The 22,561-nt window shown below is 36.2% G+C and overlaps 1 non-coding gene across 1 annotated transcript; it reads left to right on the top strand.

Moving 5' to 3' along the window:
• The first annotated feature begins 13,461 nt into the window (after positions 1–13,461).
• On the top strand, positions 13,462–13,568 carry LOC112534238. Its single transcript, XR_003078539.2, has one exon. It is a non-coding gene; the product is annotated as a small nucleolar RNA R71 (small nucleolar RNA).
• Positions 13,569–22,561: the final 8,993 nt, after the last annotated feature.

A 22,561-nucleotide genomic window follows, 5' to 3' on the forward strand; every position in this document is an offset into this window, starting at 1 on the left:
CCTTGAGTCTCAAGAGTAGAGGAGGAGGAGATTGATCCAAAGATGAGGTAGAAATCTATAGTGTATTAAGGTTTGTGTTTATTTTTTAAAAATCACAATACATTCACCAACTTAGCAATCGTTTTTTCTATTAAGAATTGCTACCCCTAGCCTAGCGTCTCCTTATCTATAGAATTATAAATAATTAAAGGGATTCATCAAAACCCTTTTTGATCGATAAATACAAATTTTAAAATATTTGGGATAATTATGAATAAAGATCTATTTAATTATAAAAATAATTAAAATCTAGATAATTATCAATAAAACCTTATAGAAACATTTAAAATTGAAAAACACCGAAAAATGACGTGAAAATCTGAGTTTTAAGATAATTGGCACTGTGTAGAGCCGATTGGCTCTAGCTTGGCTAATTCTTAGAACTTTTGCAATTCAGTCCATGTATTTATTTCATCTTGACCCTAAAATTTAATTTTTGGGTCGATCTAGTCCAATTTAATTCCAAATGATATTATTTAGCCCAATCATTCACAACCCTAATTGGCTTTTGACTCTCCTTAACTCCGTGAGACTCACGAGGAACCACAACTTTCATCACCAGATTTTCCGTCATTCCCTTAATATCTAAATTCAGAAAACAGGTGCTTATACTTATACATTTACAAATGTAGCTCGTTCCTATTTGTCATGACCCAATCTATGGTCCCGTGACTAGTGCTAGAGAATGGGTACGCATAAGGTCATCGAAACCCATAGCAAGCCTAACTAATCAAATAATTTGAATAAAATATAATCTTTAACCAATATACCAATATATCACTACTAACAATCACCAAAATAATTACTCCATAAATTATATTAATTATCAAGATAATCATATCACAATTACTCCATAAATTATATTAATTATCAACATAATCAATTAATACAACATTGAAGGTTCAATATGCCAAATCTTAATAAAGAGTTTTAGGATAAATACTGTGAAGTTCTAGAAATTTAAATAGTCTAAATTATAAAGGAAAGATAATTACGTTGAGCCCGAAGAAGGAGGAAGTCGAGCTGTCAAAAGAGGAGAACTGCAAAAGACTTAGTTGTCACCTGAATAAGTTAGAATTATATAATCCAAAAATAAATACAACCATTGAAACAAATAATTATTTAAGTAAATATAAACTATTATAGAACATGTAAAATGTGTGTCACGTCAACAATTGGAAAAATTCAATTTTAATATATATACAGGATGAAAACATCAGTAGAATCATATACTCCAATTCTATCAGTCATTCGACTCTTTTATTCCAATCAGACTCGCCTAGAGAGCAAAGCTCAACTAAGGTCCTTAAATCCAATCTAGTCTCTTAACTACCAATACAACCAGCATCCGGAGAGCAATGCTCGACTAAGGACCTTTCCTCCGACAATTCATAATTCTGTAAGCCTAGAGAGCTATGCTCGACCAGTGCATATCATATAATTAACCTCTGTTACCATCCTATGATTTATATCGATGTGCACATGATCCTGATGTAACCCATCAGGTAGTACGTTCTATTGTCGTCTCATACCGAGTTACATTACAATTATAATACCAATAATATTAAAAGTATCATGATTCACAAGCAATCATAATATTAGTCAATTTAGTATTAAGTATTACAATTAAATAGCTTTGGTTATAGGGGACATAAAAACATTAAAATGCAGTATTCATAATAACAATAATAATAACAATGATAAAAATAGTGGCAAATAAGATAATAATAATATTAATAACAATGATGGTGCTAATAATGAAAATAAAATTAATAATAATTATTATTATTCTGAGTTAAATAACATTGCATTTAAATAGTGACATGATACATGCACTGTAGAGTAAACACAAACTTTTGCGCGTTTGGAAATCACTAGGGTTGGAAACCGGTACACTCAACGGAGTCCGATGGCTATTGGGACTAAAAAAGTAACCATACAAATGATGTAAGAGTCACTCGTAAAATAATAAAATTAAAGACAAAGATACACTAGAATTAGCTTCTCTTATTCCTAATGGATTCGCCCCTATGGATGGCAGTTTCGAGCGTGCACCCAAGTGTCTCTAGCGACTACAACACTGTAAGGCTTTTCAACCTAATAGGAACACGTTAACTAATCATAGAGATTAGTGTAGAGATGGAGTCGAGACCCGGATAATTCTCCAGAACACTTTTACTAGTTGTGTGGCATACTAGTTTCCATAAGGAAGCTTCGCCACATCTAGAGACGGATCCAAAAACCAACTTCCTTATTTGTGTATTTTAGTCTTTAATTTTGTTGTTTAACATGCTATTCCCTATAAATGCGATAGTTTATATTTTATAAGCATTCATTATAGCATGTGAGGTCCCCTTAAGTCTTGCCCATTTTAATTTAGCCCAACCCATGTTTAATTTGTTAATCTATTTAAGTAATTAATTATGTACAAGGCTTATTTAGTCTAGCCCACTTACAAATTATACATTTAATTCCAACCTTTAAGCCCAAATGGACTACTTTTTATGCAAAAGCCCAATTGGGTGACCTTAAATCTAATGTGGCCTAATTAATTTAATTAAAGCATGTCAAAACTCACTAAGTCTATATGGATTTTAAATTTAAACCCATTTCAACATCCTTTGACCTAATGGACTACTTTTTCTTGTTAAGGTTCAATTTTAACCTAAAGTCTATATGTCCATTTTTAATTAGGCAATCACATAGTAGATATTTGGCAGTCATCAATATGATACAAGAATTAAAGTGCAGAAAATTAAATCTAACTATTGCAACCCTCTTACAACTAATAAATTGAAAGAAAAACACTTAAACCTAAGCTACAGTGTACATAATTAATCAAAATTCACAGAAATTTGGAATTGGGCCATAAAATGGTGTACAGCCGACGGGCTAAGGTCACAGAGCGAATCGGCTCAACGAAAAGCCGAATTGGCTCTAAGGCTTTTCCTTGACTGATTCTATAATTTTCTTGAAATTCTCACACCCCGGAGCCAATTTCACATGCATAAAAGGTCAAAAACGATTAATAATGCAAAATAATAAAATAAAAGCATAGAAAACAAATTGAATAGACTAAAAATACTTACAGAAGAGGAATAAACTAGTAAAAGGTCATAACACCTTGCATGGTAGATTCTAAATTTGAACATCATATAACCCTAATTCTTCTAATTATTAGATTCAGAATCTAGGATGTTCATATTATCAAATTCAAATCCCAAGATGAATCATACAATCAAATTCAAAATTCAATAAGATCAAAAACATATTAATTCAAGAAAACCCTAATCTAATCATGTGAATCATTCAAAAATCATCCTAGACATGTTTATAGACTTATAAAATTAACATAAAAAGCTAGTAAAGGAAAGATTGGTTGATGATGTTGGATGTGGGGGAACCCTCTTCATGATGCTGGATGTGGGGGAACCCTCAGGTTGTCATCGTAGATTGTTGATCTGTGAGTCTCTAGAAGTGATGAAGTAGTTGAATTGAATGTCGGATGAGATCTAGTATTGTCTAGGATTTGGAAAAGCTTTTATCGTTTAATGAAAATATTTTCTAATCCCAGTTCGTTTTTAGTGACCTCTGACTAAAGTTACTAAAAGTTATCCCTGCCTTTGAGAACATAGGTTTTTTTACTATTTTTGCTAACAACTAATAGTTGCTAAAAGTTAATAATAATCGTAACCCTAGAATTAGGTTATAACGATACTTATATAGAGCTAGGGTTTTTAGGAAATTCTAAAGGAATAGATAAGCTTAAATCACTTTTAAAAAAGAAAAGGATTTTCTTTTATTAGTCAATAATATATAACAAAATAAAATAAAATAAAAATCTTCTAAAAATCCTAATAATTATCATAAAAACTTTCTAGAAACTTATTTTATTATTTCTTAGGCGTTTTTCAAGCGAAATTTGCAAAAGACGGCATCGAAATTTAAAAATCAGCCAAATGACACTATGTAGAGATGGTCAGCTCTATACTAAGCCGATCGGCTCTGTGTAGAGCCGATTCAGCTGTATGCGGAGCCGATTGGCTTTAAGGAGCAAAAAGCTTAACAATACTTAGCCTTTTAGCCCCTGAACTTGCATAAATTGTTGTTTACCCTTTAAAGTTAATTTTTTCTATCAATTGAGTCAAATTGATTCTAGAAAAGTAATTTTAAATTCAATTATTCTCAAACTATACCTAGATTCGCTCATCCTCAATCTCCCAAGACTCAAAAAAGACTATGACTTTCATCATAGGATTTTTCATAATTCCCTCAATATTTGAATTCAGAAAATGGATGCTGACAGGGTGCTGATAGCAACTCAAGAAGTTCAAATCATTGAGAGTTTACAATGTCTTCCAAAAGAATGAAATTTTAAGAAGGGCAATCCTCCTACTCAAATCATTAGAGATCTATCAAAAGGTGTAAGTACTCATTCTAAACTTGTGGCAATGAATACTCTAGTCTTTATTTCTCAATGGGAAAAGGCTCAAATTTGTTCCTAAAGTATAACCTCAGGTACATATTGGCCCTCTATTTTTTTTAGCCAGTTGCACATAATATCTCGCTAAACGAAGTTCTTAAGCCCCTCTTTTGATCTGTTAATGACGGAGCTGAAGAACGAAAGAAACTTCCGTTAAATACAACTGAGGTGTTCGATTGTCTGTGAGTTATTTCTGGATATTGTAAATATGAGGATTTCGTTCACATGGTTTATTTTTATATCTGGGTACTGTAAATGACTTTGGTATTGAAGCTTTTGAGTTGTTTTTGCAAATGCAGTTTGAAGGACAAAGGCCTAACCAATACACATTAGGGAGTCCAACCATACAACTTCTGCCACCTGAAGCCTCACCGTCGCCGCGAATCGGCTTCTTGAAGTTTCATCTGCAGCGCACGGCCTTCTTCCTTCTATGACGATTTTGACGGCCAAGACTTTCTATGTAGGCATTATTAAGGGTGGGGAGTCGATTTCCAGCAGTACCACACGCCGGCGACACCTGCAACAACTGGAACAAGCGATGGCAACCATTCAATGCGTCCTATATCTATTAATGCTCGATTTTACGGCGGAAGGATGCTACAACTCTGGTCTCCAAAGGTCAAGGGGGCCTGACGTTGATTAAACTGGCAGGTTTGAGGAAGATCGTAGGCAAAAGTAAGGGTCGTCGGAGTTGACAAGTGAGGGTAAGAAAGAGAAAGAGAAATAACTCACATACAATCGAACACTGACAATTGAACACCTCAGTTGTATTTAACAAAAGCTTCTTCCATTCTTTAGCTCCGTCATTAACAGATCAAAACAGGGGCTTAAGAACTTTGTTTGGCGAGATATTATGTGCAATTGGCTAAAAACAACATAGAGGGCCAATCTGTACCTGAGGTTATACTTTAAGGGCAATTTGAGCCTTTTCCCTTTCTCAATTGAGCGAAGGACTATTGATGAGGCTTTAAATGATGAAAGTTGGGTGATTGCTATACAAGATGAGCTCAACCAATTTCAAAGAAACAAAGTATAGGAACTTGTTCCTAGACCCAATGAGCACCAAATTATTGGGTGCAAATGACTATTTAGAAAAACGTTAAATGACTAAGGCTTAATCACCAGAAACAAAGCTAGATTAGTTGCAAAAGATTATAACCAAGAGGAAGGCATTGACTATGATGAAACCTTTGCCCTGGTTACTAGATTAGAAGCAATTAAAATTCTTTTAGCCTATGCATGTCACATGGATTTTAAATTATTTTAAATAGATGTGAAGAATGCATTTCTAATTGACTTCATTAAGGAGGAAGTGTATGTTGAACAACCTCCCGGTTTTGAAAATCATAAGTTTCCAAATCATGTCTTTATGCTAACTAAAAACCTTTTATGATTTAAAACAAGCTCCTAGAGAGCGCTCCGGGTCAGATAAGGGTTCTATGGGATCAGGGTTAGAGCTCCTGGTCATAAACTACCTGAAACCGACAATCCAAACAACCACCAATCAACAAAAACAATAAAATAAAGAATAAAGAATAAATAAATAATGACTAAAGTAACACAAAAACAATTCACTTTAGTTCACCGTTATGGTTCCCCGGCAACGGCACCAAAAACATGATGGGCTACTAATGCAACCTACATCTAAGCAACATTTTACTCAACGTCTCAAGTGAAATGAAATAAACTTTTATTACTGATAAGCAAGAAGGATTACAATTTGGTAACTTAATAATAAAAAACAAATCAAACTATCCATCAACAATAGAGACCCCAAAGCATTAGTCGGTCAGCCAAAGCACTAATCTGAGCACTCGATGTCCCTGCAGAATAAGAGGATGAGGCTCCAGATGGAGGCATAAACACTATAGCTGGTTTAGGAATCCTAACATCCGGGATCCCAGCCGACGGATCTTGGGCTCCTCTAGCCGCTGCCTCTCTAGCCTCCCTGACTATTGTGTTCACAAGCCTGTATTCTATACCATATGGATGCCTAGTAGCCGTGATCATCTGCATGTTGATCATCTGTCGGATCCCTAGTGGTGTCATGTCACCAATATTTGAAAGCTCTGACAGACAATCGTCCAATACATCTTGTCTCTTGGATAACCTAGTCACGTACAGACCAAAACAACAATGCATCTTCTTATGGGCGTCTACTATAAATGAACGGACTTGGCGAGCTAACAAATATCCTAAGTCTAGCCTTTTCTGATGTTGCATAGCCCAGAGGATGAAGACATCAGTCTGTGTTACTGCTCCAAAACTATCTCTTCTACCTGTAATGGTGTAAGCTAATAGGGTATGGAGATAGCGAAGATGATCCGGAAGGCTAGACACTTTATGCCTGCTTGGGTACATTTTCGGCCTAAGTACCAATGAGTCCCACATGGTGTCGTAGGATATTGGGTTGATGTAGAGGCATCCTTGATACTTCTCCCTCGAGATCTCCTATTCAATCCATAATCCCAAATGCATATGCCGAATTGTGGGACTGACATTGAGAACTCCCTTCCTCTAAGTCTGAAATAAACTGCATCAGGCTGATGCCAATTTGTGATATGTTGCTGCAGGAAGAAGGTACTGAGGAACTCAATCGTAAGCTCACGGTAGGTTGGCTCAATGATGTCAAAGAATTGCGCATACGGTAGAGTCTCGAACATAGTGCGCACATCCTGAACCAATCCCACTCTTTCCAGGGATATGAAGTCGATGCAACGACCCGCCATCATTTGCTTCCATCTCATGACTTGGAATTGACTTTCGTTATCTGCATTAGGGAATGTCCAGAATGGATGATGACCAGGTGCAGGTGGGTTCACAGCCGGTGCTCTTTGAGCTCAGACTAGTTGTTGTTCCAATGCTGGTGGAGGTGCTGGTGCTAGTGCTGATGCTGACTCTGGTGCTGTGGAGGAAGATGTTCCTTCGCCACGCGATCGCTTGCTCGTAGCGACGCATTTTGGTTACTTTCTACGGGATTGATTGCGGTCTGTCATATTACCTGATGCAATGAATCATTAGTTATTCGTACAAGAAATCAAGTTAATTAGAAATCGTACCAAAAATTAAACAGCATAGCGGCTATGATTCGACTAACAAAAAACTTTAGAGTTAACAAAAGACTAAAGCCTCAATCTCCTACATAAACTAATTAACAAATACATTACAACCTACTTTATCGTGCACCAACTAACGCAACTTTATTCTAACAATTATTCATAATAGATTGCCATAGACAAACTTTATTTTCACCAAACCCCACACTTATCATTTTCATAATCGACTTCACAACAAACATGATAACTAATGTAAATTAAATCTAATTGAGGTCATATTGAAGCAGCGTAACAATATAAAATTACCAAAACATACTAGCACGTCCTAAATAAAGTATATGCATAAAAGAAAAACCAAACTAAAAAAAGCAAAAAGTGAAGAGACTTACTTGGAATTGTTAAGAAAGGTAAGAAGGATGAGAGAAATGGAAGAAAACAACACCTTGGAGCTTAGAAAAGGGGGTAGCAAAATTTTTAAAAGCTTCCCTTTTTATAGGCACGTGGGTCAGCACAGTGAGGGCAAGGCCATGCTGATCAGCACGGCCAGGACTCTGCCCGTGCTGAGCCCTTATGCTTCAATGGTGCAGCATTTGGCACGGGTGGGGTCAGCACGGCCTGGTGTTGCTGCCCGTGGTGCCTTCGGAAGCCATGCTGAATTGGCTAAGTTTTCTTTGTGCTTAATGTGTTCTCTCACCACGGGCTTGACTTCGGCCGTGCTGATGAGGACGGCCTGATTTTGTAGCCCGTGATGGCCACAGAAACCGTGGTGAAAGTGTTGATTCTAGGCTTTCCTTTGCCATCTCGAGTCGTCGAACTCCCTACCTGCATTTGACACATATACATACATATTTAGGCCGTAAATTAAGTAAGTAAATCAAACGGGAAAGTCACACTTCACTGATTACTAAAAATCCGACATAAGTTATTCCAATACTAAGTTCATACACTATGTTTAATATAAAAGTAATTGTTCTAAAGATCAATAAGCATGCAACGAATGATAATATAAAAATGGACCGAGGAGAAAAGCATAAAACTAGAATGGAAATGCCTCCTAAGGGCACTTCTCTTTTTTTTATTCTTGAGTCATTTAGCTGGACTTAATATGAACCATCATTGTAGGTACAGCATCATGTTAACCCACTGCTCAGTCTCTAACGAGTTTCTGTGATACACCTTGAGCCTATGTCCATTAACTTTGAAATCACCCTTCTCGGGATGATAAAGCTCGACTGTGCCATATGGGAAAACCTGCTTAACCACGAAGGGCCCTGACCATCAACTCCTGAGCTTCCATGGGAACAACCGAAGATGTGAGTTATATAGCAATACTCTATCTCCACTTTAAAACTCCTTGGTACCTTTGAGCCTCTGATCGTGCCACTTCTTTGTCTTCGCCTTGTAAATTGATGAGTTGTCTTACGCTTGTTGACGCCATTCCTCCAATTCACCCAAGCCACTGTCTTTCCTTACCTGCAGAATCAACATCAAAATTGCAAGTTTTAAGGGCCCAAAGAGCCCTGTGTTATAATTCGACAGGTAAGTAACAAGATTTCCCATATACCAGCCTATAGGCGTAAAACCTATAGATGTCCTAAAAGCAGTCCTAAACGCCCATAATGCATCATCCAACTTAAGAGCCCAATCCTTCCTACTAGTACTAACGGTTCTCTCTAAAATACGCTTAATACCCCTATTAGTTACCTCAACCTGCCCACTAGTCTAGGGGTGATAGGGAGTAGAGAACCGTTGAATAACCCCGTACCGCTTAAGTACTTTCTCTAATTGGGCATTGCAGAAATGTGTTCCTCTATCACTAATAAGCGCCCTAGGTGTGCCAAACCTAGCAAACAATCGCTTAAGGAACTTGCAAACAACCCTGGCATCATCAGTGGCCACAGCCTGAGCTTCAGGCCACTTAGAAAAGTACTCAACAGCAATCAGAATATACTTATTACCATATGAAGAGCGACAAGGTCCCATGAAGTCGATGCCCCAGACATCAAAAATCTCAACAACTTCCACACTAGTTTGGGGCATCTCATCACGAGAAGAGATATTACCTGCGCGCTGACAAGCATCACAAACCTGAACAAATTTTCGTGCGTCTTGGAAGAGCGTAGGCCAATAGAATCATGCCTCTAGCACCTTCCTCGCTGTATGGTTTGCCGATTGATGACCTCTAGTGGGTCTCTCATGGCAGTGCCTCAATATTTGGAGAGTCTCTTCGCCGTACACACAACAGCGAATCACCTGATCTGCACACACTCTAAATAGAAAGGGATCTTCCCAAATGTAGTATTTCAAATCAGTAAAGAACTTCTTCTTTTGTTGATAAGTCATACCCTTTGGTAGAACCCTAGCAACCAAATAGTTAGCATAATCTAAAAATCAGGGAGTATCAGTGTATACCTGAGTGACATATAAATGCTCCTCTGGAAATCGATTGTCTATGGTCGTCTCATCAAGTGCATCCAAGTGAGGATTCTCCAATCTCGATAAATGGACCGCTGCCAGATTCTCCGCACCCTTCTTATCCTTGATCTCAACATCAAATTCCTGCAACAAAAGAATCCACCAAATCAATCTCGGTTTTGCATCATTTTTCAGGAATAAGTACCTCAATGTCGAGTGGTCCATGAAGACAATGGTCTTGGAGAGAACGAGGTATGATCTAAACTTGTCGAAGGCATAAACAACAACCAACAACTCCTCTATGGTGGTGTAGTGCTCCTGGGCTCCTTTCAAAGTCTTGCTAGTATAATAAATGGGTTGGAACTTCTTTTCAATCCTCTGTCCAAGCACAGCTCTAACTGCATAATCACTAGCATCACACATCCACTCAAAAGGTAGCTCCCAATCAGGTGAAACCATGATCAGTGCTGTAGTCAGAAGTTTCTTAAGTAACTCAAAAGCAGCCAAGCATGCATCTTAAAAAACAAAAGGTACATCCTTAACTAACAACTGAGTAAGAGACCTAGCAATCTTAGAGAGATCTATAATAAATCTCCTATAAAACCCTGCATGGCCTAGAAAACTCCTAACTACCTTAACAGAACTAGGAGGAGGTAGCTTAGATATAACCTCTATCTTAGCTTTGTCCACCTCTATCCCAGCCTGAGAGATCTTATGCCCTAACACAATCCCCTCTCTTACCATGAAATGGCATTTTTCCCAATTCAATACCAAGTTAGCCTCAATACACCTAGCTAACACGTGCTCAAGATTTGCCAAACAAAGAGAGAAAGAATCACCAAAAATAGAGAAGTCATCTATAAATACCTCCATAGACTCCTCGATCATGTCCTCGAAGATAGCCATCATGCACCGCTGAAATGTAGTCGGTGTATTGCATAGTCCGAATGGCATCCGTCTGTAAGCGAACATCCCATAAGGGCAGGTGAAAGTAGTCTTCTTGGTCCTCAGGTGCAATAGGAATTTGGAAATAACCTAAAAAACCATCAAGAAAATAATAGAACATGTAACCTGCCAAACGCTCAATTATCTGATCAATGAAAGGAAGAGGAAAATGATCCTTCCAAGTTGCATCATTAAGCCTCCTGTAATTAATGCAAACTCGGAAGCCTGTTACCGTCCGAGTCGGGATCAACTCATCCTTCTCATTGCTTACCACCGTCATGCCTCCTTTCTTGGGCACAACCTGCATAGGACTCATCCACGAACTATCAGAAATGGGATAGATCAAACCTGTATCAAGAAGTTTAATTACCTCCTTCTTCACCACTTCTTTCATGTTCGGGTTAAGCCGTCTCTGAGGCTGAAAAATCGGCCTGAAACTGTCCTCCAACAAGATCTTATGAGAGTAAAAACTTGGATTTATACCTGGGATGTCGGCTATCTTGAAGGCAAAGGCCTTCTTGTACTTCCTTAGAACTTCCAAAAGCATGGCTTGTTCTCAGATCAGCTGCTATGATCACTGGTAAGCACTTTTCTTCATCAAGGAAGACATAAATCAAGTGGCTCGGTAACTCCTTCAATTCTAAGAATGGTGGGTCTTCGAATGAAGTCTTTACCTTCTACACTTCAGACTTGTCAAGAAAAAGATAAAAATTAGTTGACAAGCTCGGCTCATAAGCCAATAAAATAGTGAGTTGCTCCAACACTTGCTCGTTGGACAACTCCTCCTCATCCTCAGCTAATGCTACCTGCAAAGGGTCAGAACATAACATTTCCTGCAAATGGGACTCAACCACATCATCAGTCACATCAACAAAATACACAGCATCATCATGGTCCAGTGACTGTCTCATAGAAGTGGCTAGGTCAAAGGTAATGGTCTCATCATCAACTCTAAGCTTAAGCTTCCTATCGCTTACATCAATAACAACCCTCGATGTAACTAGGAAAGGCCTACCCAGGATAAGAGGCATAGTGCTCTCACCTTCCATATCCATCACCATAAAGTCCACAGGAAAGATAAATTTATCCACCTTCACAAGTACATCCTCAATAATACCTCTATGAATCTTAACAGTCCTATCAGCTAACTGAATGCTCATCCTAGTAGGCTTGGGTTCATGCAATCCTAACTTAGCAACCAAACTAGTGGGCATCAAATTAATACTAGCTCCTAAATCGGCCAATGCACCACTAATTGGAAAATTGCCAATCACACAAGGGACAGTAAAACTCCCTAGATCTTATTGCTTGAGTGGCAGCTTGTTCTGGAGAATAGCTGAACACTCCTCATTAAGTACTACCTGACCAAGATCCTCCAACTTCCTCTTATTGCTCAAAATCTCCTTTAAGAACTTGGCGTACTTCGATATCTACGAAATTGCCTCAACAAAAGGTAAGTTAATTTTCAACTGCTTAAATAAGTCAAGAAACTTATTGTATTGCTTGTCCACCTTATCCTGCCTCAACCTCGCAAGATATGGAGCTGGGGACTGATACTCCCGCACAGGGTTCTTTTGCCCGTCTTCTTTCTTCCTCTCAATCTCCACCACCTCAGGCTCTAGTCCTTCCTTAGCTGGCCCGTCCTGCACAATCATATCATCCTTATCAACTAAAGGCAAAGAACTAGACAATTGCTTACCTGATCGCAAGGTGATAGCCTTGCAATGCTCCCTCAGATTTGACTTTGTAGTGCTAGGAAGCAATTCTGAGGGTCTCTCTGAAAGCATATTGGAAATCTGGTCAATCTGAGTCTCCAAGTTCTGAATCGAGGCCTGCTAATTCCTAAGTGCACTATCAGTCTACTGGAATCTCGACTCCGTAGACGTCATAAACTTCATTATAAGCTCCTCTAAATTTGACTTCCTTTCTGGTGAAGGAGGAGCTTGTGCAGGCCCAGCTGGCTGTTGCTGTGGCTGCTGATGAAGTCTCTAAAAACCTGGTGGACCCTGGGCATTATTGTTCCTCCAACCGAAGTTGGGATGATTACGCCACCTAGGGTTGTATGTGTTGCTATAAGGGTTGTTCTGCTGCCTTGGGGCATTCCCCATATAATCAACCTGCTCAACATCAAAAGACACAGTAGAAACAGATGGAAAAGTAGAAGAAGATGAAGCAAACATACCTCCTGCAGTACAGTTCACACTGTAGTGCGGGCCACCACAAAACTCACAGCCAACGTTTGCTGCATGAACTGGCATCTAGAGTTGGTCAATCTTCTTGGCTAGAAGCTCCACCTGAGCTGCCAAGGCTGCTGTAGAATCCACTTGGTTGACCACTCCCTGTCTTTCTAGTCGGCTCCTAAAGGATTGCCACTGATAATTGTTCATGGCCATTTCCTCTATCAAGTTCTGAGCTTGCTCGGGCGTCTTACTATTTAGTGCCCCACTTGCTGCAGCATCCACCATCTACCTCGTCCTAAGGTTTAACCCGCTGTAGAAGGTCTGAACCTGCATCCACACTGGTAATCCGTGATGTGGGCAGCATCTCATAAGATCCCTAAACCTCTCCCATGCATCATACATGCTCTCATCATCAAACTGCACAAAAGAAGATATATCATTTCTAAGTTTAGCAGTTTTAGCGGGAGGAAAATACTTATAGAGAAATTTTTCGGCCAACGCCTCCCACGTAGTAATCGTCTACTGTGGAAGAGATTGCAACCATCTCTTTGCTCTGTCCCTCAAGGAAAATGGAAACAATCTCAGCCAAATGGTGTCATCGGTTGTTCCATTTATCTTGAATATGTCACAAATCTCTAAAAAGTCGGTGATATGTGCATTGGGATCCTCGCTGGGCAATCCTCCAAACTGCACACTCTGCTGGATCATCTGGATAACATTGGCCTCTATCTCAAAATTGTTGGTCGCTACAAGAGGTCTGACTATACTAGTTTTCATCCCATCCAAAGATGGTCGAGCAAACTCGTACATCGTCCTCTGATCGTCATCGGCCTAGGGGTTGTGGTTCTCCATCACGTTAGCTCTATGAACCTGAACTGTAACTCCGACCTCCTCCTCAACTGCCTGCAAATGTCATCTCAATAATCTGAGAGAGCACTCCGGGTCAGATAAGGGTTCTATAGGATCAGGGTTAGAGCTCCTGGTCATAAACTACCTGAAACTGAAAATCCAAACAACCACCAATCATAAAAACAATAAAATAAAGAATAAAGAATAAATAAATAAACAAATAATGACTAAAGTAACACGAAAATAATTCACTCTAGTTCACCGTTACAGTTCCCCGGTAATGGCGCCAAAAACTTGATGGGCTACTGATGCAACCTACACCTAAGGCAGTGAACCTATCGATGCAGCCTAGCACTAGTGAGTATCAAGGTCGTATCCCTCGAGGTCGGGTGAACCTAGAGTTACTACTGTTCGCTATGTTATCTAGTTTGAACAACTCAATGAAGTGTTATACTATCATTAAATATGAACAAACAATTAATTAAATGTTAAATAATCTGAAAGGATAATAGAGCAACATAGGAAGAAAGCAAACTCAAAGGGGACCTAATTGCGATGGAATTACTAAAGGTGATTATCTTGATTACCAAATTGATTACCCATGCCTGAATCCTAAAATGAACTTGGATCCTCTCTCGAGCTCACCGAATTCCTAACTCTGGGAACTAAATGCTAGAATCTCTTCCTAACAATTAATCTCAGCACAACATGAAGCTTAGATTCAAGTCTATTAAGAGTTGTTAATCCTTAATCCGACTAGCCGATTAACCTTATCACTAAGTGTTATTAACCAGTTCTTGCTTAATCAAGTTCCGACTATTTAACGAATTTCTCAATACCAATTAAACAATCTAAGAAACATTTTACTCAATGTCTCAAGTGAAATGGAATTAACTTTTATTACTGATAAGCAAGAAGGATTACAATTTGGTAACTTAATAATCAAAACAAATTAAACAATCCATCAACAATAGAGACCCCAATGAGTTCAAAAGCTCTAGTTACTCATGTTCATAGTTAAAACAAAGTAAGGAACAAATAAGAAAAAGTAAATTGAAAGCATGTACACCCTTCTCTTTCAAGTTGGATGAGAAATCCTAATTTTCCAATTCAAAATATCAAACCCTAATTTGCCTCTTGAATGCTCCCAAATCTTGTCTTGATCTTCAAATCGATATTGAAACAAGTGTAATCCTTCCTTCAATTGATGAAATTGATCTCCCAAAGTCTACAATTGAGGTCTAGAAACAAATGAATTGAGTGTGTATATTAGAAATCAAGTCAGAAAATCGAACCCTCATTCACCAAATCGATTTTGCCTATATAGTCCCTTCAGCACGGCTATGGTCAAGCCTGTACTGGTCAGCACGGGCGGAGTCTAGGCCGTGCTGAACCTGCGCATTCTGTTGTGTTGACCTCTTCCAGGCCGTGCCCAAAGCCGGTGCTAAGCCACCACGGGCCGTGGTGGAGGCTGTGGAGGCTGTGGTGGCTACGGAAACCATGCCAAAATGGCACTTCTAGGGGCAGCTTCTTGACAATTCAGCACGGCCGGAGTCCAGGCCGTGCTCAACCCTCGGAATGCTAGTCCTTGCTCAATTTGATGGATTCTGGTCCGTAATTAAGCGTATTTCCCTCGATTGCTGACAATGTCCTATAATAACGACCTAAAACATGAAAGGAACCAAAAGACAGGTGATTCTAGTATAAAACGAGATAATTATGCACAAGAATGTAAACAATTGGGCATGTAAATATGTGTAATATGATGCCTATCAAGCAACCTCCCACTTTTGAAAATCATAAGTTTCCAAATCATGTCTTTAAGCTAACTAAAAACCTTGTATGATTTAAAACAAGCTCCTAGAGCTTGATATGAAAGGCTTCGTTCTTTTTTGATAGAAAATGGTTTTTCTAAAGGAAAAATCGACATTAATTTATTTATAAAGAAATATAAGCATGATAATCTCATTATGCAAACTTATATTGATGACATTATATTTGGTGCTACTAATGAATTACTTTGTTAGGATTTTGGTAATTTGTATAACTAGGAAATTTGAAATGAGCATGATGGGAGAGCTCAAATTCTTCCTTGGTCTTCAAATTAAGCAAAGCAATAGTACACAAGGAGCTTTTAAAGAAATTTGAGATGGATTGTTGCAAAGTAGCAAAAACAACTATGATTATCTCAATAAAATTGGACAAAGATAAAAAGGGTAAGAGTGTGAATGAAAAGCTCTATAGAGGTATGATCAAATCCTTTTTATATTTGACCACCTTTATACCTGATATTATGTATAGTGCCAGTCTTTATGCTAGATTTCAGTATAGTCCTAAACAGTCTCACTTAAAAGCGGTTAAAATAATTTTAAAATATGTGCATGGTACTTTCCATTTAGGACTTTGGTATCCTAGAAATTCATCTTTTGACAGAATTGGTTATTTGGATGCCGATTGTGAGCACCCATTTTTCGAATCTAGATATTGAGGAAATTATGAAAAACCTCATAGTGAAAGTTACTGCTTTCTCGAGTTTCGTGAGACAAAGGATGGGCAAATATGAGGCTAGGGTTGGGGTTATTTAACCAAAATTACCTTTTTAAAATCAATTTGGAGTTAATTATCAATAAAAAATAAAGTTCGAGGGTCAAAATGATGAGTTTCGCAAGTACAAGTACTTAATTGCAAACTTTTCTTAAACTTTTCATATGTAGAGCCGACCGGCTCTATACAGTGTCTATTGGGTTTTCTCGCTTCGATGTCGTTTTCCTTGATACTTTTACATCCAGATACATATTCTATAAGGTATTTGAAAATTATTATGGATTTTTAATGATATTTATTCAAATTTTAAAGAATTAATATTGGATATTTATCGATTCTTTTTAAAAAGATTGAAGATTATTTGTTCTTCTAGGGTTTTCTTTGAAACCCTACCTCTTTAAATAGAAAGAGATGCCTAGGGTTGAAAAAAGTTAGGGGATGAAGACAAGAGAGAAAAAGAAGAAATAACATGAGATAAAATAGTAACAGAAGCTAATACCGATTTGAAAAAGAAAGAAAAACTTATGTTCATTACTAAGCATAAGGGTTTTGGTCACTAAGAAAGAGTGCCACTAAGAAAGAATTGAGATTTGGAAATTTTTTTGAAGTCAACAAGAGCTTTCCTAATACCACATCCAGCACTAGATTCCTAACCAATCTTCGACCTGCTTCCTTATCTCCTGAGATTCATAGAACCATCAACTACGGTGACAACCTAAGGGTTCCCCAACATGCATCCATCATCATCAACATCATTCTAAACTGGTTTTCTTGTTCTTTACGGTTTTTCTTAGAAACATGATTAGGGTTACTTTTTTATTTTATTTTTATGATTAATATGATTAGATTAGAGTTTTCTATGAATCTGCATGTTACTGATTGATTGGGTTTTAGAATATGATAATAAGAACATTAGGATATTGAATATGATAATATGCCAGCATTAGGGTTTTGAATTTGATTAATCACATGCATATGATTATATAATTAGATTTCCCTTTTCTTTATGATTTTAAAATAAATTATGCATAACTTGATACCATCGTGGGGAGATTGATAGTGATGATGATAAAGAGTGAGGTTGAAAGTACTGATAAAGAAATGGAAAATGATGATATAGATGGATTGATTCATGACACTTGTCGAGAGATGAGATTTCAGGAGGAAATAAGTATAAATGAAAGATAAGAGCCTAATGATGAAGCCAAAAAGTTTTATAGATTACTAGATGAGGCTGAGCAGCCATTGTATACATACTGCAAAAAGTACTCAAATTTTTCTTTCATACTCAAGTTAATGCATTTAAAGAGTATGGGTAACTTCATCAACAAGATCTTCAATATGCTCTTAAAGTTATTAAAAGATGCATTTCTTATGTGTGATAAATTACCCGTGTCCAATTATGGGAAAAAAAGATCATTAAGGATCTAGGTCTCCAGATAGATGCATGCAAGAATGATTGTATTATTTACTACAAGAGGTTGTTTATGTCAACTAATACGACAAAGGACATGAGATGGCATCATGACGAATGTGTGAAAGATGGAGTATTACAACATCCTGTAGACTCTGAAGCTTGGCATAGAATGGATGAACTTCATAAATCATTTTCCATGGAGCCTCAAAATGTAAGATTGGGATTAGCTATTTAGGGTTTTAACCCTTTTGGACATATGAGTATTAGTCACAATACTTGGCCAGTCATAATATTCTCGTATAACCTCTCTCCATGGATATGTATGAAGAAGCAATATATGTTATTGACATTGCTTATTCTAAGTCCAAAAGGCCCAAGTAATGAAATTGATGTTTATATGCAACCAATGATTGATGAGCTGAAGGATTTGTAGGAGAATGGAGCATGCAAATATGATGCATCGTTGAATAAGAATTTTCAGATGAGAGCTGCTTTATGGACCATTAATGATTTTCCTGCTTATGGTTATATTTCTAGCTGGAGTACAAAAGGAAAATTAGCATGTCTATCTTATTATGCATAAATTTCTCATTTAACATTAGAGCATGGGCATAAGATTTGTTATATGGGTCATCGTCATTCTCTGATCATAGATGGCGCAAGTAGAAGGTATAATTTGATGGGGAAAAGGAGAAAAAAGTAGCACTAAAGCAACCATCCGACATTGATGCCTTGAATCAACTTTGCCCTTTAAAGCTGATTACTTTTGGCAAATCAGTGAGAAAGCAAAAGATCCTTGGATATGGTAAAACACATAATTGGAAAAATCATAGTATTTCTTTGAGTTGTCATATTGGCATACATTTTTATTCAGGCACAATTTAGATGTAATGCATATAGAGAAGACTATATGTGACAATATGATCGGAACGTTGATGAATATTGATGGAAAAATAAAAGATTCTTTAAATGCAGGTTGGGATATTAAGAAGATGGAAACTAGACATCCTCTTCATCCTAAAGAAGAAAATGGAAAGATTATGTTACCATGTGCTTGTTTCTCATTGTCACGGAATGAGAAAAGACAATTTTGTAATTAGTTATCAAACCTAAGGTTCCAGATGGTTATGCACCATACTTATCTTGATGTGTGAATGTTGGGGAGGATAAAATTTCAGGTATGAAGACTCATGATTGCCATGTTTTTCTCGAAAGAATACTTCCACTAGCAGTCAATGACTTACTCCCTAAAAATGTCTCTAATGCATTGATTGAGTTTAGCAACTTTTTAAGGAATTATGCTCTAAAATCCTAGGTCTTGAGGATTTGGACAAATTAGACAAACAGATTCCTTTAATACTTTGTAAGTTGGAAATAATTTTTCTTCTGGAATTTTTTGATATAATGGTACACTTAGCCATTCACCTAGCTTGGGAAGCAAAAGTTGCTAGTCCAGTATAGTATCGGTGGGTGTATTCTATTGAAAGGTACGCCAAATTGAGTTATTTTTTCATTTTAGAAATAATTACTCAAAATTTTAATATGTTTTATTATTACTAGAATTTCAAATAATGTGCCATTTCAAATAGGGATTAAAGGATTTGAAGGGTAAAGTTCATACTAAAGCATGTCGAGAAGGATCTATAGCTGAGGCATATCTGACAGATGAATGCATAACTTTTTGCTCTCGATATTGCATGGTGTTGAAACAATTTTTAATCGGCCTGAAAGAAACGATGATAGAGGAGAATATTCATCTGAGCCCTATAGATTATCAATTTTTCAATTGCTTGGCAGACCATTAAGAAAACCAAGAACAAAAGAATTGGACGATATGTTATGGAATGTTGTTACCCCTTATGTCCTACATAATTGAGCCTTATGTATAGTAAGACATTTTATTATATATTATAGTTTTCTTATATTATTTAATAAAAAGTTAATAATATATTATGGTTTTACTATAGAGAACATTAAAAACTCCTAGATAATTTAGGTGTTACCAATATTGAGGAAGCGCATAGTCGTCACTTTGTCCAGTGGTTTAAAAATAAGGTATAATTACTTAGACTTAAATAATTAACATACTTATGTGAGCTATGTAGGACATATCCTAAATAATTAAGTATACTTTTGTAGATTACTCAATTACATGAAGAACAAAATGAGCAAATTGATGCAGATATGCTTTCTTTAGCTTGAAGTCCTGACAGGGAGTTATATGTTATTCTGGATATTATGTCAATGATTTTAAGTTTCATACAAAACAATGCGAAGAAGGCAAAAAAAACTCAAAATAGTGGAGTTGTCGTCAAAGGAGAGTATCACAATGATATGCTTCCTTATTATGGCTCACTCACGTTATACCAAAGGAATTCAAGTTGTATTATTCATGTGTGGTTGGTATGATATAGTACACAAAGGAATTGGGTATAAGAGAGATCATCATGGGAATATTAGTATTAATACTACACGCAGACCAAACACCCATGAGCCATATGTGCTAGCTTGCCAAGCTAATGAAATGTTCTACATGAAGAGATTAAAGAATCTAGTTAGAGTATTATAATTTAAATAAGTCCAAGAAATCTTTTTGAAATGCCTGTTGGAGAAGAGGAACCATTCCAAGAAGAAGAGTCCTTAATGCATATGATGCTTATATGGTAGACGACGGAGATGATGAAATTATTTGGAATAAAAATGAAATTGATAATATGATCTTATAATAAATGAGATCATCACTTTATTATTTTTTTAATAGAAATAATATATTATTTTTCAAATTCTTATAATGTACTATGAATTAAATGTTTTGTATATTTATAATAAGTTTTAATAAAATCTATTAACTCGAGTTGCTTTTCTTTCTATATTGGACAATTTATAGATGGATGAAACAGGTTTTTTAATAATTTATTTTTATATGTTATAGTATAATAATTTTATAATAACTAAAATTTGAAATATATATGTGTGTGTAGTGTGTTCAAATGAAGAAAAGGACCAGATTTCAAGAACGCACATAGCAACAAAATGAAGGTTCACAACAGAATCGACCTCGTCTGTTAGACGAAAACTTACATCAAGAATCTGATCCACATAAACAATGACATCTCAATAGATGCATCACCAATGGAACTAATACATGTTCCAATTGGTCAATCTAAAGTTTCAGTTGAGGCTAATGGGCGAGGTAATATTTAAATAATTTCTTTAATTCTATATGTTTGTGTATGTGCTCTTAAAAAAAATATTGAGTTATTTTATAGTACACTAATGATATTGTACCATTATGAAAATGAACCGTTAGATCACAAATAACTAGTTAGTTGATAAACTGATCATAACAATTAATACTAGTAACTAGTATTTTAATAAACTTGCAGCATTATAACACCTTTCTCTATATAGTTGATAAAAATAATTGTAAAAACTCAACTAATTAAAAACATCCAAAAGCCCTATGTCAATCCCTTAATTTACTTATTTTATTTTATGAAAAGTTTCTAGCACTGGAAAAGGAAATGGTCGAAAAAAAGGCGAAGGAGTGCAACTGGGACATAACACTAAAATAGAAGTTTTTGATAGCAGGTAAAATATTATATACTAGTATTTTTTATTGAAATTTAGACATAATACTCGTGTCTATGCACATGCTAACTTTTTTAAAAGACATTTCAAGATTGCTTTTTGTAGGATTATAACTCTGAAAGTGTGCCATGAGATCAACAATATTTTTCACCAGAAAATAGATAAGTCATATATCACATATATTGAATATCCAAAGTCTGAGTTTAACACCTTACATGATCGTTTTCTAGGTGCTGGTTTTAAACACAATTACTCTGATGATGAAGTCAAAGAAGCAGTAAAATTATATGTGAAGACACGTTTTTCAAATTGAATATCTAAATTAAGGAATGATATATTTAATAAATATCACTCTTTTAAAGAGCTTTCTGACCATCCTCCATCATGTATAGTACCTTCTGTTTGAATGCAAATGCTGATTAAATGGAGTAAAGAAGATTGGAAGGTAAATATCATTTTTTTTTTTTGTCTATTCATATTTTTATTTTTTAGATTTTGGTATTCTTATTGCATTTATTTATTAATAACATTAAAGGAGAACACGTGAAACACTGTGCATCTACAGTGTTTAGAAATTCAATTTGGACAACATGATGTTACCGTTTTGTCTTCTTTTTGCCCATTTTACCTGCTATTTTTTTGCTTAATTAATTGGTTTAATTAAATATTTGCTTGTTGATTTTCTTCTTAATTAGTTTTAAAATTTCGTTTTTCCTCTGAAATATTGAAATTTTTCTCATTTTGATTAATTAATTTTTATTAAATATTTATTTTGCTGATTTCTTTTTAATTAGCTTTACTTAATTTAATATCTTGATTCATTCTGCTTCTTTTTTTTCTTTTGCATCTTGCTAATTGATTCGAGTTATTTGGAGTTGTTGCTTGATTATATGTTTGGTAAAAGAAATTGATTGCTTTTTGCATGCTATTGGGACATTTTTACTTAATTAGTTTTATTTGTTTAAATACTTCTTTTAATGATTTTTTTATCAATTAGCTTTATTTGATCAGAAATTTTATTATTCGTTCTGCTATTTTTTCA

The sequence above is a fragment of the Ricinus communis genome, chromosome 1, assembly GCF_019578655.1.
Source record: "Ricinus communis isolate WT05 ecotype wild-type chromosome 1, ASM1957865v1, whole genome shotgun sequence".
NCBI classification, from domain to species: Eukaryota; Viridiplantae; Streptophyta; class Magnoliopsida; order Malpighiales; family Euphorbiaceae; genus Ricinus; species Ricinus communis.